This window comes from Pteropus alecto, unplaced genomic scaffold (assembly GCF_000325575.1).
Source record: "Pteropus alecto unplaced genomic scaffold, ASM32557v1 scaffold86, whole genome shotgun sequence".
In the NCBI taxonomy this organism is placed as follows: domain Eukaryota; kingdom Metazoa; phylum Chordata; class Mammalia; order Chiroptera; family Pteropodidae; genus Pteropus; species Pteropus alecto.
This window is the reverse complement of record NW_006442109.1, coordinates 25,729,076-25,747,080: the sequence shown is the minus strand read 5'-3', so window position 1 is coordinate 25,747,080 and position 18,005 is coordinate 25,729,076. Positions and strand designations below refer to the sequence as shown.

Here is an 18,005-nt window from a genome sequence, read left to right as displayed (position 1 = left end):
TCAGGTGTGGGCACTCGGCTGGATCGACGTCTGCTGCTGCTTGGAATACGTTTGGATTCTGCTTCAGAGCCAAGTCCTACACTCTGCAACGCCGTGGTTCCCGCCCTCTCGGGAGCAGGAGTGGTACGAGATCACAATCCCTGCACCTGCAGAATGCCGGCACCTTCTGCTTTGGACCAGGCGGCTGCCCCCACCTGCGCTCTACCCCAAGTCGGCCGGACCAGGATTCCTCTCTGCTCTAGCCCTCTTATTTTGAAGAACATCTGTTTTACAGAAGCTACTTAAGTAAAAGCTGCAAGGTTCGCAGAGGTTGTTAAGCACCCGGATTTAACCCCTAGAAGACCCTCCACTCTAACACCCTTTGCCTCCTTTATTTTCAGAAGACAAAAGGAAGAGACGGAAGCGTGCTTCTTCAGCCGATATAGAGCAGAGGAAGTGATGGATCATTTCACTGTACCTTTGGAACTCGAATTACGTCTTCGGGCTTCTTCCACAAAACAAAGAAAAAAATTCTCCTGCTCTCTGTGACCCCACATCTAAAGACCTTGTGTTCTTTACGAAAACTTAACTAAATTAAGAGACCATATCCTCCCCTCAATATTTTTCGATGTAAGGAAATGTTATAAAAGAATCACATCAACACAGAACATTAATGCTGTAATAAATATATTAATAGAAAAAGGAAATATGCATAATTTCCTATTATTTTCATTTACACTGTAATTGTTTACACACATAACAAAAAATGAAACTCTATGTTAGCCTAGAAAAACATCCAGCCTTTAAAGTATGCTTCTTCCCTAGTGTCTTTGGATTCTAGTATTTCTCCCAATTATTTGCTTAGAACCACCTACCCACCCCCTTTCAGTTATACCTCAGTAACCTGGGTTCCTCTCCTTATTAGTTGCATTCTCCCTGTGGCATTCAACAGCCGTAAGAGGAGGTTCCTCTTTTCAGTGTAATCCTGGAGGAGTTAGTTAAGAAGCTAGAACCAGTGAGTCAAGTATTCTAGCCATAAATCCTAATGTGAACTCTTCTACTCTGCAGGTAGCCTAGTGCCTGCAACATAGTAGGTATTCAATAAATGTTTGTTGAATAAATAAGTAGAATTGATAATTATTTTATGGCATCTAAATCCCAGGGGAAGATCTGTGAAAAAGCTAAGAGAATTTCAAGAAGGTCTTAGAGACAATTGAAATCATTAATATGCCAAAGTGATATTCTACAAAGCTAAGCTTTGTCGTGTAGTTGAGAGAACGTAATGAAAGATTTCAGACAGGTAAAAATTTTGTTGAAAGAAAAGTTGCTATTTGTTATAGAATCTACAGGACCAAGAGAAAATATCCTAGAAGCTAGAAGAGGCCAGAAGTGTGATGGTAGGGAGGTATCTTTAACAGGTTATGCAACTAAGCAGCTGTTAGAATAAAAAGGCAAAGCACTACAAACCCAGAAAAGCTGTAAGGAACTGAATGCAGTCTTTTTTTCAAAGTAGGACGATAGATTAAGTCCATGGGGATGAAATTGTGGCTGCTATACCAATGCATTAAGTAACATTTCTGCTCAGTCTAAGAAAATCATATTAGCTTAGATACTCACTTCATTGAAAGATCAGTTAGATATTCATCCATGCTTATGCATAATATCCACAAAAAAGCTTTGAATTTACTCTCTGATACAGAACATTTTGTAAAGAAGAAGAAGAAGAAGAAGAAGAAGAAGAAGAAGAAGAAGAAGAAGAAGAAGAAGAAGAAGAAGAAGAAGAAGAAAAGAAGAAGAAGAAGAAACACAAATAATGGAAGAAAAACAAGAGTCAATCCGTTTCCGATTGGGTGTATGCTCCTACAAGACTTAACAGCAGAAGCCATAGAGGAACTGAAAAGAAAGGGCTCATATAAAATCAAACTGAGTTTATTGAGCAAGATGCCCAGGATAGAAAGGGTTTGTTCAATAAAAGGCTTCATGTGCCCCTGAGAATCAGAGTGTCACAGCTTTCATAAGTTTTTTGGCATAAAGGAGGCCGTATTTAAAACAAAACTCCCAACTACAATGACTCTGAGCTCCCACCTTCAAATTATGAGAATGGCAGCCCCTTTTAGAGTTTCCCTTCCTTCTCTACTATGGAGGAGTATCTTAAGGAGTGCAGACAGTAGGGGAAAAGAAAGATATGATATGAACAGTGACATTTTAAGTAGAGGAAACAGCATGAGCTAAAACATATAAGCATAAATGTATACAGCATGTTCCAGAAATTGCAAGTATCCCTGTATGAATAACATGTTGGATGCACTGGCTGTGAAGAGATAAACTGAGGACAGATCACATAGGACCTTCAAGGCCATGCTTAGGAATATGGACTCTGTTGTATAAACAGTAGAACGGGCATTGGACGTTTTAAAGCAAAAAAGTGACAGGATAAGATCTGTGTTTGGAAATGATCATTTTGATAGCAGTGTGAATGATTAAATTAGAGCAGGATGAGATTATTTACTGGAGTAAAAATGCATTCTGAAAACAATAGAATGCTTTAACGAGGCATCGGAAACATTTATAATAGGTCTCTCAGATGTCATTGACAGGTTTTATTATATTCTCCAATTATGGTTCATTTTCCCTATATTTCCAGCTAGTCTTCAGCTATTGTTCTAAGAACAAAACGCACATGAAACAAAGCAAATTAATTCATTTATTCAAAAAAATTATTGATGGTCTACTATGTGCAGGTCCTTATGCCAGGTGCTAAGAGAATTCCAAGATGAATAAAACATATTTTCAGTCCTCATAGAATTACAGTACCATGAAATCTATAAAATTACTTCAATAACATTTATTAAGTATTCAGTTTATGTAGATTAATAGTCAATGCACATTGGTTAAGAAAAAATATAAAGGAGAAAGACAGCAAAGATATGAGAAACAGCCCAAAGAATATAGGCAAAGAAATATATAAACAAGAGGAAATCATAGAACAGCTTATATTTCTTGATTAATAGCGTCAATTGACTACTTGCTCGGCAAAATAAGATAATTAACATTATTATACTTCCTCTTACCCTCTGTACTCAAACTCCCAATTTTTGTGGTTTACATTGTTTCTATTTGTCAGGGTTTATAATATTTACAGCTTTTGGCAATCATATTTCCCTTAGTTGTTTAGTCTCAGTTCTGTATGCAAATGGGTTCGGTCCTTATCACCTGTCCTTTTATCCTAGCAACATCATCCCTGGGGTTTTTATTTTTATTCATAACCTGGTAGGTGGGATTTCTTTGTTAAGTAGTTTGTTCAAGAATGGTTAATGGCCACATTTCCTGAGTTCTTTATTGTCTACCTGTTGCCTTTATACTTGAACAAATTCTTGAATAGAAATGCTATTTATGGCCTACACTTTCTTCACTTTCTTATCCTCAGAATTTTACAGTCATGCTCCTTTGTCATTTTTCCTGATATTTGCTATGGAGAAGTCTGAGATGAGTCAAAATTTTTCCCCTATAGGTGATTTTCTTTTCTTTCAAGATGCCTGAAGGATCTATATATTTAATCCTGAAGTTCAAAAATAAAAATATATCTCTATGTTAATTGTTCTGAACCAATTTTAGCTCTTATTATTTTTTAAGTGAAGTGGGTTCTCTTCCTTCAGGACACTAATTAGCCCAATATCGGATCATATTTGACTATATCTTTCATTTCTTTAAATTTTAAAATTTCTATGCCTTTTTCTTCTTTATTCATTATGATTATCCCAAGTCTTTCCTCCATACCATTAACCTGATTTTCAGCCAAGTCTATTTTACTTCTTGCTGTTGAAATTTATTTAGTGATCTGTAATGATATTATTTTGGTTCTCACTCATTCTGTTGTTTCAATGTTTCATCCTGGATCTCTTATTTTATTGAAAATTATTTTTACTGAATTTTCAGTATGAAATATTCATAAGGAATAAGCTTCTCTTCTCTGAGCTGTGACAGAGTCTATCCTTGACCAAAAATTAGTCAAGCTCCTTTGAATCCCCTTCCCAACTAGGTCTTGACTTTTGGAGTTTTTCCATCTTTTGGACTTTTGTCCATCCTTGTGTTACCCAATTTTAGCAAGAATCCTGTAAAGTTTAGCCAGAATCTCCCAAACTCAATATCTGATCACTCTCAATTTCTTACCAAATTCCTCATCCCCTAACATCTTCCATATGATATCAGATCATTTTGGCCTGCTTTCAGCAAGAATCTTGTTTATTAGTTTAGCTAGAATCTCCCCTTATCCCTGAAATTCCATCCACAGACACACACACTGTCCCCATCCCCACCTTATTCTTTGACTATAAATTTTCACTTTTCCTTGTTGTAGTTAAGAATCAAGCTCAATTCTATACTGAGGTCTCTTTTCCCCTATTGCAATAGTTTTTCTGAATAAAATCTGTTTTTAACCTCTTGAACTACTGTCCAGCTCTGGGTTAACAGTTGTTTTTGTCTAAGACTAGATACTTCATCTGTCTTTCAAAAATCATGTTTCTTTCTACCATGCTTGAATGATAGTTGCATCATTATATTTCATCCAGTTCATGCTTAGCATGGACAGACATTTCAGACTTTCAATTTTCTCTGATATGTACCAGTTTTTCTTCCCCCAGTTTAAGAGTTTGAAGTTGTTCTCTAACAATTTTCTCTAACATGAGGATGCAGGATAAGAAGAGGAAAGAAGTTGGGACTGACTGTTGTTCTTATTAGTGCTGCTCTCTGGTGAAATTCAGTTAAATAGCCTATCTTAGCCCAATCTAACCAGACAAGAATATAGTCTACTCTTGTGTAATTTGTACCAATTCTTCTGCTCAGCCTGGTAAGCTGAGAAATGAAAAGCTCTGGAAGCCCTTATTGTCTCTGCTGAGGTCTTGTGGTGATATATGGAGGCTTCTACTCTAAAACAATTTTCTTGTACTCCCCCATTCCTCTACCCTCCCCATGTTTGCTTATCTACACTCTCAGAATTCTTCACAAGCTAGTGAAGGAATAAGGAAGAATCCTCAGAATGTCGTCAACTTCCCCCACCCTCTTTTCCTCTCAATCTGCTTCTGAGGAATAGGGGTAGGGTGAGTAGCCACACCTTACTATACTACATCAGAATATTCTATTCCTTTCGTTGACGACTTTTTTGTTGTTAACATTTTATTTATGTGTAAGGTTTCATCCTGATGAATTTGGGGCTTTGTTAATTTATTTTCGTTGTTGTTGGTCATTGCATTAGATATTGGTGGATAGAAAAATCTACAGCCCTGCCTAATTCTTCTCTCCTTACTCAGAAGCTTGTCATCTAAGCTCACCTAGGTTTGAAGTAGTTGCTAACCAAGGATATTTTTATAAAGAGATTCAAATAGAAAAGAAAGGAAGAACAAACAATCCACAGTGCACACGCTAATTATTCAGTAAATGTCTACAGAACTAATTTGAAAGTTTCCCTGGATATAGTTCAGTTAATTAAAATTACAAATCATTATTATTTCTTATCATTTCAATTTTTCTATTATAGTAATAAGGGGGCACTTACTATATGCCAGAGACTCTGCTGGGTACTTTACATATATTATCTAATTAAATCCTTACTACACCTATGACACATTTGCACTATTGTTATCATCCCCATTTTATAGATGAGAAAATTTCAGTATAGCTTCACAAGAATACAGCTATCAAGAGGCAAAACCAGGACTCAAATACTCAAGTCTCTGGTGTCAAAGACTGTGATTTTAACAACTACATTACACAGCCTTCTTTTTTAAAAAATTTAGTGGAAAAAGCATTCAACTCTCCATGGAGTCAGAAGACCTGAACACAAGCCCCAGATCCAACACTATATTATGTAAGCTTGACAAGTCATTAAACTTCATTTCTCATTCATAAAATGACAATAATACGATCTTCCTTGATTGCTCTAAGAGTCATAAGGCTTTTGCTTAAAAATGGCAAATTGAACACATACATTTACCTCTGTTTTTGCTTCAAATCCACTAAAACAACAAAAAAGTGATTTTTTTTTTTTGAAGCATAAACCTACAAGACCAATGTAAATAGAGTAGAATCACAGGAATAAAGTTTGGAAACCAGAAAATATATAAATGAGTAATAATTGACTAAGCAGACCCAAGAAAGTCGAATTCAAATCCAGCAAAGAAGAAAGCTCAGAAGCAATTTGATATGTATGTAGAACCTACAAAATATTTAGAAATTGATACAGCAGTTGCTTTTGGAAATGGACAAAAAACTGAAAACTGGAGAATTATTTGAAAGTCCATTTAAGAAGCAGTTCCCTTCCCTAACTCTGTGCAGGGACTGCTTTTCTCCACCTTGTCAGAAGATTCAAAAACAGTTCTCTGGAAAGAGCAAAACAGAGTTTCTAAACTTAGAGTGGGGTCACCAGAAATTTAAGTAATACTTCCAACATAAAACCTAGAGACCAAAACAAAAAGAAAACAGGCAACTCAGAGTATGGAAACACAAAGCAGAAAAACGTAAATTTTCAAACAGCGAATTATTAGTAAATATCCTAATAAAGGCGGAAGAAGATATGGCATTCCTTAAATAAGCACAGGATGCCATTTTGAGGGGAGAATATCCAGGAATTTAAAAAAAGAACCTTTATAAATATTAAGTAAAATAGGATAAATGAAACATAAAACTGAATAGAAATAGAGAAAAAAGTGGAGAGCAGGCATTTATCAAAGGCTTAATTCAAGAAAATTTTCTATACTGAAGGATATGAATTTCCAAAATTAGAGGGCCTAGCAAGTGTCCAGTACAATGGATAGAAACAAATCCACACGATGACACACGAGTGTGAAATTTCAGAACACGAGAAACTTGGAAATAAGCTTCCAGAAAGGATAAAAGTTACAAGCATAAGGATTACATTGGACTCCTCAACAGCAACACTGGGATCAAAAAGATAGTAGAACAATATCCATAAATTCTGAAGAAAATGATTTCCAGTCTAGACTTCTATATTCAAATAAACTATCAATTGAGTAAAAAAGACATTTTAGACTTGCAAGATTTCCCAATACTTTAACTTTTATGCACCCTTCCTCAGGAAGCTATTAGAGGGTAGGCTCTCCAAAAATGTGGGAGCAAACTAAAAAATAGGAACACATGGTAGATTGTGTAATGTGTTCAAAATATTGCCTGCCTCTTTCTATCAGGATGAGAATTTTACTTCCCATCTCACTGACATCAAGCTTGGCCATTGATTTGCATTGAACAATGAAATATCAGTGGAAATGGTATCATAACTCTTCTTTTTTCTAAAGAATTGGTACAGCCCAGATGAAGACTATTCCTGGGTCCTGGGAAGAAGTCAACATGGAGCAAATCTGCAGCCAACCCAGAAAGGATATCTAATGAGAGTGAAAAATAAATCTTTTGTGTTGTAAGCCACTGAAATTTCTGAGTCATTACTGAGGAAAGAAAGAAGGAAGGAAAGAAGGAAGGAAAGAAGGAAGGAAGGAAGGAAGGAAGGAAGGAAGGAAGGAAGGAAGGAAGGAAGGAAGGGAGAAACAAATATCAAAAGCTGACTCATAAATGTAGGTTCATGGAAATGGAATTTGACACAAGAAAGAGAATAATGCTGAAGTTTTATTCTGAAATGACAGCTGTGAAGTAAGTCTAGAGAAGAATCAAAGTCAAAATGGAGAAAATCAGAAGGCTTTTAGATGTTTTAAAGATGAAATTGTTAGACTAATGTGTCTATCTTACAAAGAAATACACATTTGAGGGAGAATTCGATTCTGAGTTAGCAATAATTATATTAAAACAAAGTAAATGAAAAATAAAAACAAAGCATTTATTAACTCCAGGAAAAGTGAAAAGGAAAGACAATCATAGTATATAAGCATTTACATAGTCATAATTATATAAATATTGATTTTATTTAACCAACATTATGATATAACAATATTAGAAAAATGGCTAAAAATGTGTGTACATGTGTGAATGAAATAGGCTTGAGATTGAGGTTATTGAAAGATATTACCTCTTTCACAGATAATGTCTAATTGTTTTCAAATCAAGAAGTAGCCAAAAAATAAAAATAAATAAAATAAAAAAAGAAGTAGCAAGATAAGCATATAATGTAGAAATATTGGGACAAATATGTAAAGGAACAGCTAAAATAGTGGAAAATTGTTACCCCTGGGGGAGAAAGGTGAGAAAATTGGGGCTCAAGGAATCTGTTTTCTGTAATAGATCTCATAGAACTATTTGACTCCTAGACTATGTGTATTTCTTGCTTTGATAAAAAATAAAAAACTATACTTAAACATTGCAGCACAGTGGCAGCTTGAGGCTTAAAAACTCAATATACAAAAAGAAAATTAATATTATAGGCTAATGCAGCATACATTTATGCACAAAAAGAAAAGAAAAGAAAGAAAAGTGAAAAAGAAGAGGGAGCTTGAAACATTTGTAAGCTATAAAGCACTAAGAACATTTACAGTGACTGGAAACAAGTTAGAAGACTGAGTAGTATGGAAGCAGAAAAATATAGTGAGTGAGAGCATGGGCTCTCGGTTCAGACAGCACGTGGTTTAAATTCTCTTGCTCTGCTATGTACCAGCTGTGTGACCTTGGGAATATTGCTAATCCTTGGTTTAGTATTTGTAAAATAGGGATGATAATGGTCCCTATCTCATAGACACTATGAAAATGAAATGAAATAAGCCCTTGCAGAAGGAAAGAAAGAAATCACTGGCAAAGTTTTAACTAATATCAATCTCTTTCATACCCTTTTCTTCTCTATGGATTAATCAACATTAAATGGATGGCTAAAAGGCAATCAGTAGAAGGAAAAATCTGAAGCAAAAAGCTGAGATGATGCACAAACTGGAGAACAAACCTCTGAATAATCGAAAACTCGCATTGGGGTCACTTCAGTGGCAGTAATTGGTAAGCCAATTGCCTTAGAACCTATTGTTTCTTGACTTTCTCTGTCCCTTTCTTTCTCTTTCCTTCTCCTTCATTCCAAACCATTGTCATCAACATCTTTCAATGCACACTGAGCATCTCATTCATTCAGCAAATGTTAATTGAATGACAAATGCACTGATTTTAGTCTCTGATTCCCATTTGCTCAGCTTATCTACCTACATAATTTAGACAATGGGTTAAGATCGTAGAAATGAAAGCAGTTTTTTTCTGCAATAAGAAGTTGTTATGATCAATGATAGGTAAGGATGCTTATTAATGCAAAAGCAATCACAAGGATATTTGACCAGCGTCCAACTCTCACAGAAGATCATATTCCTCTGCAACCGGTGTAATTCTAATTCCAAAAGCCACTCTACCTCCTGAATCTGATCATTATAAAACATGATTTTTCAAATTAGATTATTATGTCATGCTAAATAAGCCTAGTTCTTTTTTGCATGCTAGGAAGCAGGTTTTTTAAGGACTTGAGCAAGAAAGAGGAAACTTCCAATCTCTTAGAGTTTATTTCCAGGAGAAACCTAGAATTTCTGTATGAAATACAGATCTTTTTATTTTCTTCTACCTATTACTCAGAGATGTTGCCAGGGCTGACATTAGGCACTCTTAAAGACCACCATTCCTTCACTGAAAGAATGCCCAGAAGTTAAATAGTATTTTTTGTGACTCAAAGTTTAGAAAACCAAAGAAATTACCTAACAGACTGCTGCCTCACTTCCTCACAGATATCCTTGTGCTCTTTTCTCCCTTCTGCTTCCAGTTTTTTTAATCCTTCTTATCCACACAGGTGGGCCTATTAGACTGGAAGCTTTCCTCCAACCCATCCCTAGGACTATCCAGGCCAATCTTTATCCCAATATCCAGTGTACTTTGCCGCTATGGTTCTGGTCTCATGTTGCAATTCTGACATAGAGTTCTGTACTATTTCTGAGATCTGGCCCTACTTCTGGTATTTGAGTTCCTTTCTGGTTCCTTTAATCAGCTTCTTTGTCTTGATACACTGAAAAATCATAGTCCCTCTGAGAAAGGGTCTAATATGCTCTTACTAGCCCACCATTCCAATTGACTGCTATCTGCAAATAGTCCCAATTCAAACAGTAGCCTGTGTGTCTAGTTCTCTGATTATTCCCTGTCTTGCATTACCCAGCACTGTGCTATCCACCTTAGAAAAATTCTCTAACTCCTAGTTGTTCCTCCTTCATGTCAACCACTTCCCGTCTACCCATTTTTTGACATGCCCATCTAATGTGTATCAGTGAGGCAAGATTTCTTTCCAAGACCTCCAGCTGGGGCCAGCTCGTATATGTCTTGACCCAGTGCACCTTGTTCACTTATAGGTAATCAGAACATACTAGCCCTGTCCTAAGACAGTCATTCAACCAACTTACTGGGAAGAATGTGATTCGCATAAGGAAATAGGAAGTCTGAACTTTGAGATCAAGTCAGTTTGTACATGTATGACTCTATACCCCAACTTACCCTGTAAAAAGGCAGATATATACCTATTTCTCTACTTCCGAGTCACTAACTGCATTTGAAAGGATATTGCACTAATTAGAATAATTAGTTCCATTGGCTGAAGTTTTAGAAAATACAAAATTTCAAATTTGGGGGTATAATAATGTCTAATGCTAAGCACTGTATGCTAAGCACTGTATTAAATACTTCATATAAGCTAACTCATTTAATCCTCACAACTACCCAATGAAATAGGCAATGTTATTTCCACTTCACAAATGAGAACTTATAGCACAGAGAGGTTAAGTAACTTACCAAAGGTCACACAGCTAGGAGAACTGAGCGTTGAACCCAAGCAATCCTAGAGGTCCATTAAACTATACTGCCTCTGGGAAACTAAGACAGGTCAGGTAGGCATTCTTTAGATTCTCCTTCAAAGTGGACTTTGTAGTCCTTAAAATAAAGTTCAGACTGATTACTCTCAGTCAATCAAGCAACTCCTAGTACATTTGGCTCCATCTTCATAATACATTTGCTAATGTAAATGAAATAGCAGCCAATTACCAGTAAAGTGTTTTTATTTATTAAACAATACTATAAAATTCTGATGAAAACCTCTATTATAATTCAGACTTGAGGTTTTTTGTTGGTGTTCAGAAAGTGGTCCAGCTGTTGCTGCAGCTGCTTGGTAATTTGACAGGAACAAAATCAGTGAATCAGTTAGAATTCTAAATTTTGAAAAGGACAATGCATTTCCTTTTGTCTTCATAAGACACCTACATTTAAATTACAATGCAAAAGGAACCAGGCACTGTGTGAACAAATTTACATAATTGGTGTCAGGGGTCTAAAGCAGAAGCAAAAGGGGGCTAGAAATTGATGAAAGTGATAGAGCTGATTATTCTATCCATCTTAACGTCTTTTCAAATCCTTTTAAAATGAAGGCATTAAATTACTGTGCATATCTGCTTAAAGTCTAGCTATATTATTGGGGCTTAATTAGGTTAAAGAAAGAAAACGCAACCATAAGGTTTTGCATGTGTAGATCTTTGCCTTTTTGTTTAGAACATGTATGGTAAAACATGTCCATTGCTGCAAAGATTTCATGCGATTCAGCATTTCTTTGTGACCCATTTGTTCACAAAGGCTGCCACACCTGTTATAGGAAACAGCTAGTTCATCCACCGGAAAGCTAATCTGGATAATTCAAGCAAAATTTTAAGAAGGCGAACATCTGCAGTAAATGTGGCTCATGTCCTTCATAGATTTTAACTCTTCTATGTGGAGAAAAACACTGTCTTAATCAGAGATAATTGCTTGCAAGGAACAGAAATTCTTTCAAACTAACTCATGAACAAGGGAGTGATGCTTATTGAAAAGATACAGAAGTATCTTTGGAATCAAAGCCAACAAGACAGCCAGTTCTTGACATGGGATTCACGTGCCAAGAGACTTGACATAGAACTTGAAAGTCAGGAACTAAAGGTATTCTCTTCATCTCTTCTAAGCTCAATAATATCTTCTTCTTTTTCTTGGAAGATTGGCTTTCCCTGCTTCAGTATCCTCTTGGTAGAAAATGACAACCCATCCCCAGCTCTTCATCACCTACTAGCTCTAGAGCCCAAGACAAATTAAACTAGAGATTCTGCATCCCTATTCCAAATATCCATGATAGAGAATTTGATTAGCCCAGCTTAGATTGGGTGTTTACTTCTTGTCCAATCAGCTGTGGCTAGCAGAGCAGCATTTTATGGACACTGGGTTGCTCTACCTCTTTGGTAAGTGGAGTCCAAAGGCATTCTGAAAAGGATTCACTATAACATATTGTTGCCATTCTTTGGAATTAGATGATGATGAACTACAGATGTGTTAGCATTTAAACCTTCTCAGATCCACATTTCCCCTATCTCTGAATCTCAAAGCCACCTTTGTCTCTACTGATAACCTTTAACACTTGATTTTTTAATTTCTGCATCTGCCAAAATCATCAACAAAGTGTTGACAAGCTAGTTATGAATATTTGTCAATTTGTACGTCGGATGCTAACTCTCCTCGTGGAGAATTTCCTAGAAATTTTATTTTCATGCTTCGAGAAATTTCACAAGTAAAGCTTTCAAATATCTCCACCCTTGCCTTCAAGCTAGATGCTCAGTGACCAAATATAACAAATATAACATCAGGAAAGTCAATCTACACCTTCTAGTTAGAACCTCCAAATTAATGAGACCAATGTAAATGCCATCTACTGTGAAAATGTATAAAAGGAAAATATTAAGTGATATAATTGTTAATTAACACATTATAATTTTGACTTCCCAGCTAGAAATGTAGTCACTTTATTAAAATATAGTCCTATCATTGTCAATTCCAAATGACATTTCAAGAAAGAATAAGTGACGATCCATCTAATGACTGAATTCAGCCATGATATGACTATACCACTGTCATTTAGTCCAGATCAAGGTCCCTCTCCACCTAAAGAGAAAGTGCTTAGTGTTATTAGTTTTTAAATTTTTTAATTAAATTTTTTAATTTTCACAATCTATGTAAAAGTCTCCCTCTAGAATCTAGAGTTTCCCTAGATATAGAGGACAAAGAAGATCCCATGCTGAATAGCTTTTTCAACTCAGTAAGAACTTTGAGTTTTAGGGGCTGAGGATAGAGATGATTTCCAAATTGCATCCATGCAGAAAATGCTGACTGTGGGTACTAGTCCAGGAATAATCACAGCCATTTTTTTTCCTTCTTATGTTTTCCAAATAAGTCATAAAGGACCCTCTGCATTCAAATAGTGTGTCATGAAATGGGAAAGATAAAATACAGAAACTGTACATTGCTGTCTCTTCTTAATGAATCCAGCTTTTAGTTACTTGGTGTGAGGCCAGAATAGCCCATCTAAAATAGGAGTGAGTTGTACTCCATGCCAGCTATTTCCAGTGCATTGTGCTATTTCTCAGTTGTTTGAGTAGCACCTCTCTCTGGAGGAAGCAATGCTGCTTTTTCTTTGAGAATGTCTGGTCTAGTGCAGGGGTCCCCGACTGCCAGGCTGCAGACCGATACTGGTCCATGGCTTGTTAGGAACCAGGCCACACAGCAGGAGATGAGCAGTAGGTGAGCAAGTGAAACTTCATCTGTATTTGCAGCTGCTCCTCAGCATTAGCATCGCCACCTTGGCCCTACCTCAGATCATCAGGCATTAGATTCTCATAGGAGCACCAGTCTGTGGTACCAAAAAGGTTGGGGACTGCTGGTTCTGAGTTCTGTCTGCAAATTAGAATTATCTGGGAGCTTTAAAAAAAAAAAAAAAATGCCTGTGTGGATTCTGCCAATTAAATCAGAATCTCAGAGAACCATCTTTGGGTATCGGTGTTTTTAAAAAGCTGTCCAAGAGATTTAAATAGGCAACCATAGTTAAGAACCCCTGGGTTTGCTTTTATGAAGATAGTCTGACCACTACGTTTTGCCTATAGATCAATGCTTCTCAATCTTAATTTTTTTATCACCTTCTAATGAACATTTTTGGACTTTTTTTTCTAGTTGCTTCCCCATGAAAATTTAATATCACAGGTATTGTATACTTATTGTGTACTTCATGTATATCTGTGCTTTATACATAGAGTAAGGCTCTTTTGCCCTCTAAGAACCAATTTTTGCCCCCTTGGGAGTGATGTTATTCTCACTGAGACTGTGTGTTGTAGACTGAACAAATCAGTGAACCTGGATGAGCTAGGTTGTGCTGCCATGACACACAACCCAAAATCTCAGTGGCTTAAAACAACAAAAGTTCACATTTTGCTTGCACAACATGTGCATTAGAGGTCAGCAAAGGAGCCCTGCTCTGCCTCATGATCTTTAACTCTGGTACCCAGACTGCCAGAGCAACTTCTATCTGGAATATTACTGATGACTATGGCAGAGGAAAAGGGAAACATGAAAAAGTGTTCTCTGGCAATTAAAACTTATGCCAGAGGAACTCCCAAAGCTTCCACTTACATTTAAATAGCCAGAGTAAGTCACATGGTGACATCTGAGTTCAACAGGACAAGTAAGTGTGATCCTCCCACAAGAAGGGGAACCAGATACTGATGAGCAATCTACCAAGCAGGCAGTCTTCTCGGACATTAAGAAAGGGACATACATGCTCCCTAATCACCGCTAGGAGCCTCTTTCCTGATTATGATGCACTTGGCTCAAGGGCAAGAGAGGGTATGACATAATGGCTCTAGCAGTGCTACTCCTTTTTTTAATTTTTTTATTTTTTAAGCATTTTATTTTATTTTTAGTTTCATGTATACAGTACATTGGTTAGACATTAACATAATTTATTAAATGATCCCCCCACTTACTCTTTCACCCGTCGGGCTCTACATGTAGCCATTACATTACTACTGACTACTCATACTCCCCATCCCCGTGACTGAAAACACCATGGTTAGATGCCACAAAGTAGGTAGCAATGCCTTAACTGTATGCGTGTTGTGAGGCCCAAGGGCCTCTTCCATCCTTGTCAAGGGGAGTACTAACCTCTCCTTTCATACAATACCCTTTTTGTTTTTTATGCCTATGTTACTTGAATTAAGGTAAAATTGAGAAAACTCAGTGGACTTTTTTTTTTTTTTTTTTTTTTGATATTTTTTCATGGTTCTACCAATGCTGTAGTAGTCAACATGGCATTCCACTTGCATTACTAACAAGAATCCTTTTAGTGGACTTCCCCCTAATAGTCTCTTGGAGCACATCATTGGCTTTTGATCAGGTTTCCAATTTCCAGTTTGAGGTTTGGGAGTACTCATTAACTACATTATGCACTATGCAAAATGTTAAGCTTCAAACCCAGAAAATGCAAGTCAGCATCCTCTTTCATTGTTTATCAATAAAAGTTCTGCCAGGAGTGTATAAGATTTCCAAGTCTTATGAAGGAAAAGGTCAGGATTTCTCACAACAAACCAGGATGATTGTACACATTGCCAAGTGCTCTAATCTAGCATGAAGTTTGAATACATTGTACCAAAGAAAAAACTAAGTGTAACTTCATGGTTGAAATCAGATAGTCGTTTAGAAATAGCTAGGAGGCCCTAAAAGAAATAATGCTTGGGGAAAGTAAGGCTTTTAACTTTTATTGACATTATGACTCAAAGTATTAATATGATGCCTCTTGTTTCTTGTTGCAATTAGTCACAGCAACTCTCATTGGTCCCCAAAAGACTTTTAGTCTAAGTGTTGGAAAGTTTTAGAAAGCCTTCGTTTAAGAAAAACTAAAAACGGGATTCTTGCTTCTTGCTCTATGTTCTATGGTGGAGAAAAAAATCCTTTACTACAGAGGTTCCCAAACAGATCATCATAGATCTATAGTTATTAAAGTTTTATCTTAGAAATTCCATAACATGCTTTCCCTGTAAACTCTTTCCTTTTGTATGGATTCACCTCGAGGCAGAGCTTCCCTTTTTGTGATATGGCATTCCCAAAACCCTTGTCTCTTAAAGTCCATTCCTTGTATCTCCATCTATCCCCGCTGGAACAATCTCAAGGTTTTGAGGAGTTTAAAAGTGTTTTTCTTCCTAAGATTCAATCCTTTTATGACTTTCTTCAGTTCTATCTCCTCCTAGGTGATGGAGAAGCCTATTTCTGAATGGGACAGAGAATGGTCATTCTCTCAGGATCCCAAAGATGTCACCAGTGACAAATTGTTTATTATAGTAGATACATGATCACATAGAAAGTCTAAAAGTCATTTTTCCTTACATTGTGTGTCTCTAGAATTTAATGATGAAAACTGAAACCTCCGTACTCTTTATCACCTGTTCCTGGCACTAAATCGACAAGGTTTGGGAAACCCAAACATGATTGCCCCAACTCTTTTTGCAGACAGGAACTATCAAAACATCAGGCCTTTTTCTAGGCAGCCAGAGGCTCCTGGAGTCATTAAGCATATCAAGGAAACCCTTGACTGGGTCCTACAGCCTCAGACCAGTTTGTTGTAAAGGGAAAATTTTGTACGTGACAGAGTTGGATGCACATCTTCACAAAACTGGACCCCAGCCCTTCCAGCACCTCTGCAGAGATAGGCAATCAATAGGTTTCCAGGCAGCACCTTGCTCTGTGCTTCCATTGGATGTCTCAGTCCCTGATCCCTTCCTACAGTTTCTCCACAGTTACCGCTCTGTCTGGTGCAGCTCTTTGCTCACTTCTGGTTTTCCTCATGAATTGGGAAGCTGGCTTTGACCTAGCATTTCAGTACCAGGGACTGATTCTGTTTCTGGAAGGACTTGAGCCTTCATAGCCCACCCTGGACAACAAGGGAAGTGAGGGGCCTTGGGGAGATTGTTGAAGAGTAAGCAATACTGCCGCCTTGTGGAAGACAATAGTTATACTCTTTGTGGCCGAAAGGATTTTTTAAAAAGTAACCTTTAAAAGCGGGAATTGGCGTGGAGTCTTTTCACATTGTATTGTTGTGCATTGTTTAAATTTTTGCCATTTGTATAAATGAATCTTATTTAAAATAAGTTTAATCCATTAACAAATAAATTTCAAGAGTTAAAAAAATATTAAGCTATTTAAAAATATCCTATTAAGTCATTAAAAGTTTGTCCTGGCACCACCTCTAACTAGTTGTGTAACCTCAATCATTTGAATCTGTTTCCTCATTAGTAAAATGCAGGAGTTGGATTTGATGACACAAATTATAACTACTGTTTTATTATCTTTCCATTAAAATTTTCCTAGCTTTCTTTTACCAGATATAGCAATTAATGTATATGTAATTCGCATAACAGAAAATTGGAAATTTTTAGTATTGAAAGCTAAATCAATAGCTTTACTATTGAAAGCTAACCCAGTGGTTAGCTGCATATTAGAATCCATCTAGGATGCTTAAAAAATTCCAATATATGAGCTCCACTCCAGACACATTGTATTAGAATCTCTGAGGGTGGGGTCTCACTGTAGGTAACTTTTAAAGGCTTCTCAAAAGATTCCAATATGCAGCTGAGCTTGAGAACTAACTACTGCTAGTTAAAGTGTGACCTGACTTTAAGAGCATCTCTTTTACAGAAATTCCACTACCAAATCACTGAAACTTAGATTCATGACTGTCTTCTTTTCAAATGTAAATATATCAAGAAAGATTGAATTAACCAAATGTTTTGATCCAAATTGGCTTAGTAAGAGTACTACTCTCTTCCTAACCTCTAGTTAGGTTCAGCCCAATGAAGAGACCTAAAGTTCAAACAGGATTAGGGGACAAGATAACTCGTTTTAGAGTATATCATGAAATACTTTGGGAGAGGTTAGGTTTGAATAGGCTGCAGAAAGGGAAGCAATGAACAACCAAAAATCATCACAAGAACATCACAAATGTGAATATGGAAGAGGATGAATCAAGGGAGTAGCAGAGGAATGGAAAGGAACAGACCAGCCAACTAAAGACTAATTGCAACTACTTAAATATTTTTTGAGGTCAAAGAGTACAAAATTCCAGATATAAGACGAATAAGTTCTGGGGATCTAGTGTACAACATGGTGATTATAGTTAACAATATGGTATTACATACTTAAAGTTGCTAAGAGAGTAGATCTTAAATGTTCTCACC

The 18,005-nt window shown here is 36.6% G+C and overlaps 1 non-coding gene across 1 annotated transcript; it reads right to left on the bottom strand.

The window, feature by feature from the left end:
* Window positions 1-14,836: 14,836 nt before the first annotated feature.
* LOC112469916 lies at window positions 14,837-14,959 on the bottom strand. Its single transcript, XR_003042767.1, has one exon. It is a non-coding gene; the product is annotated as a U6atac minor spliceosomal RNA (small nuclear RNA).
* Window positions 14,960-18,005: the final 3,046 nt, after the last annotated feature.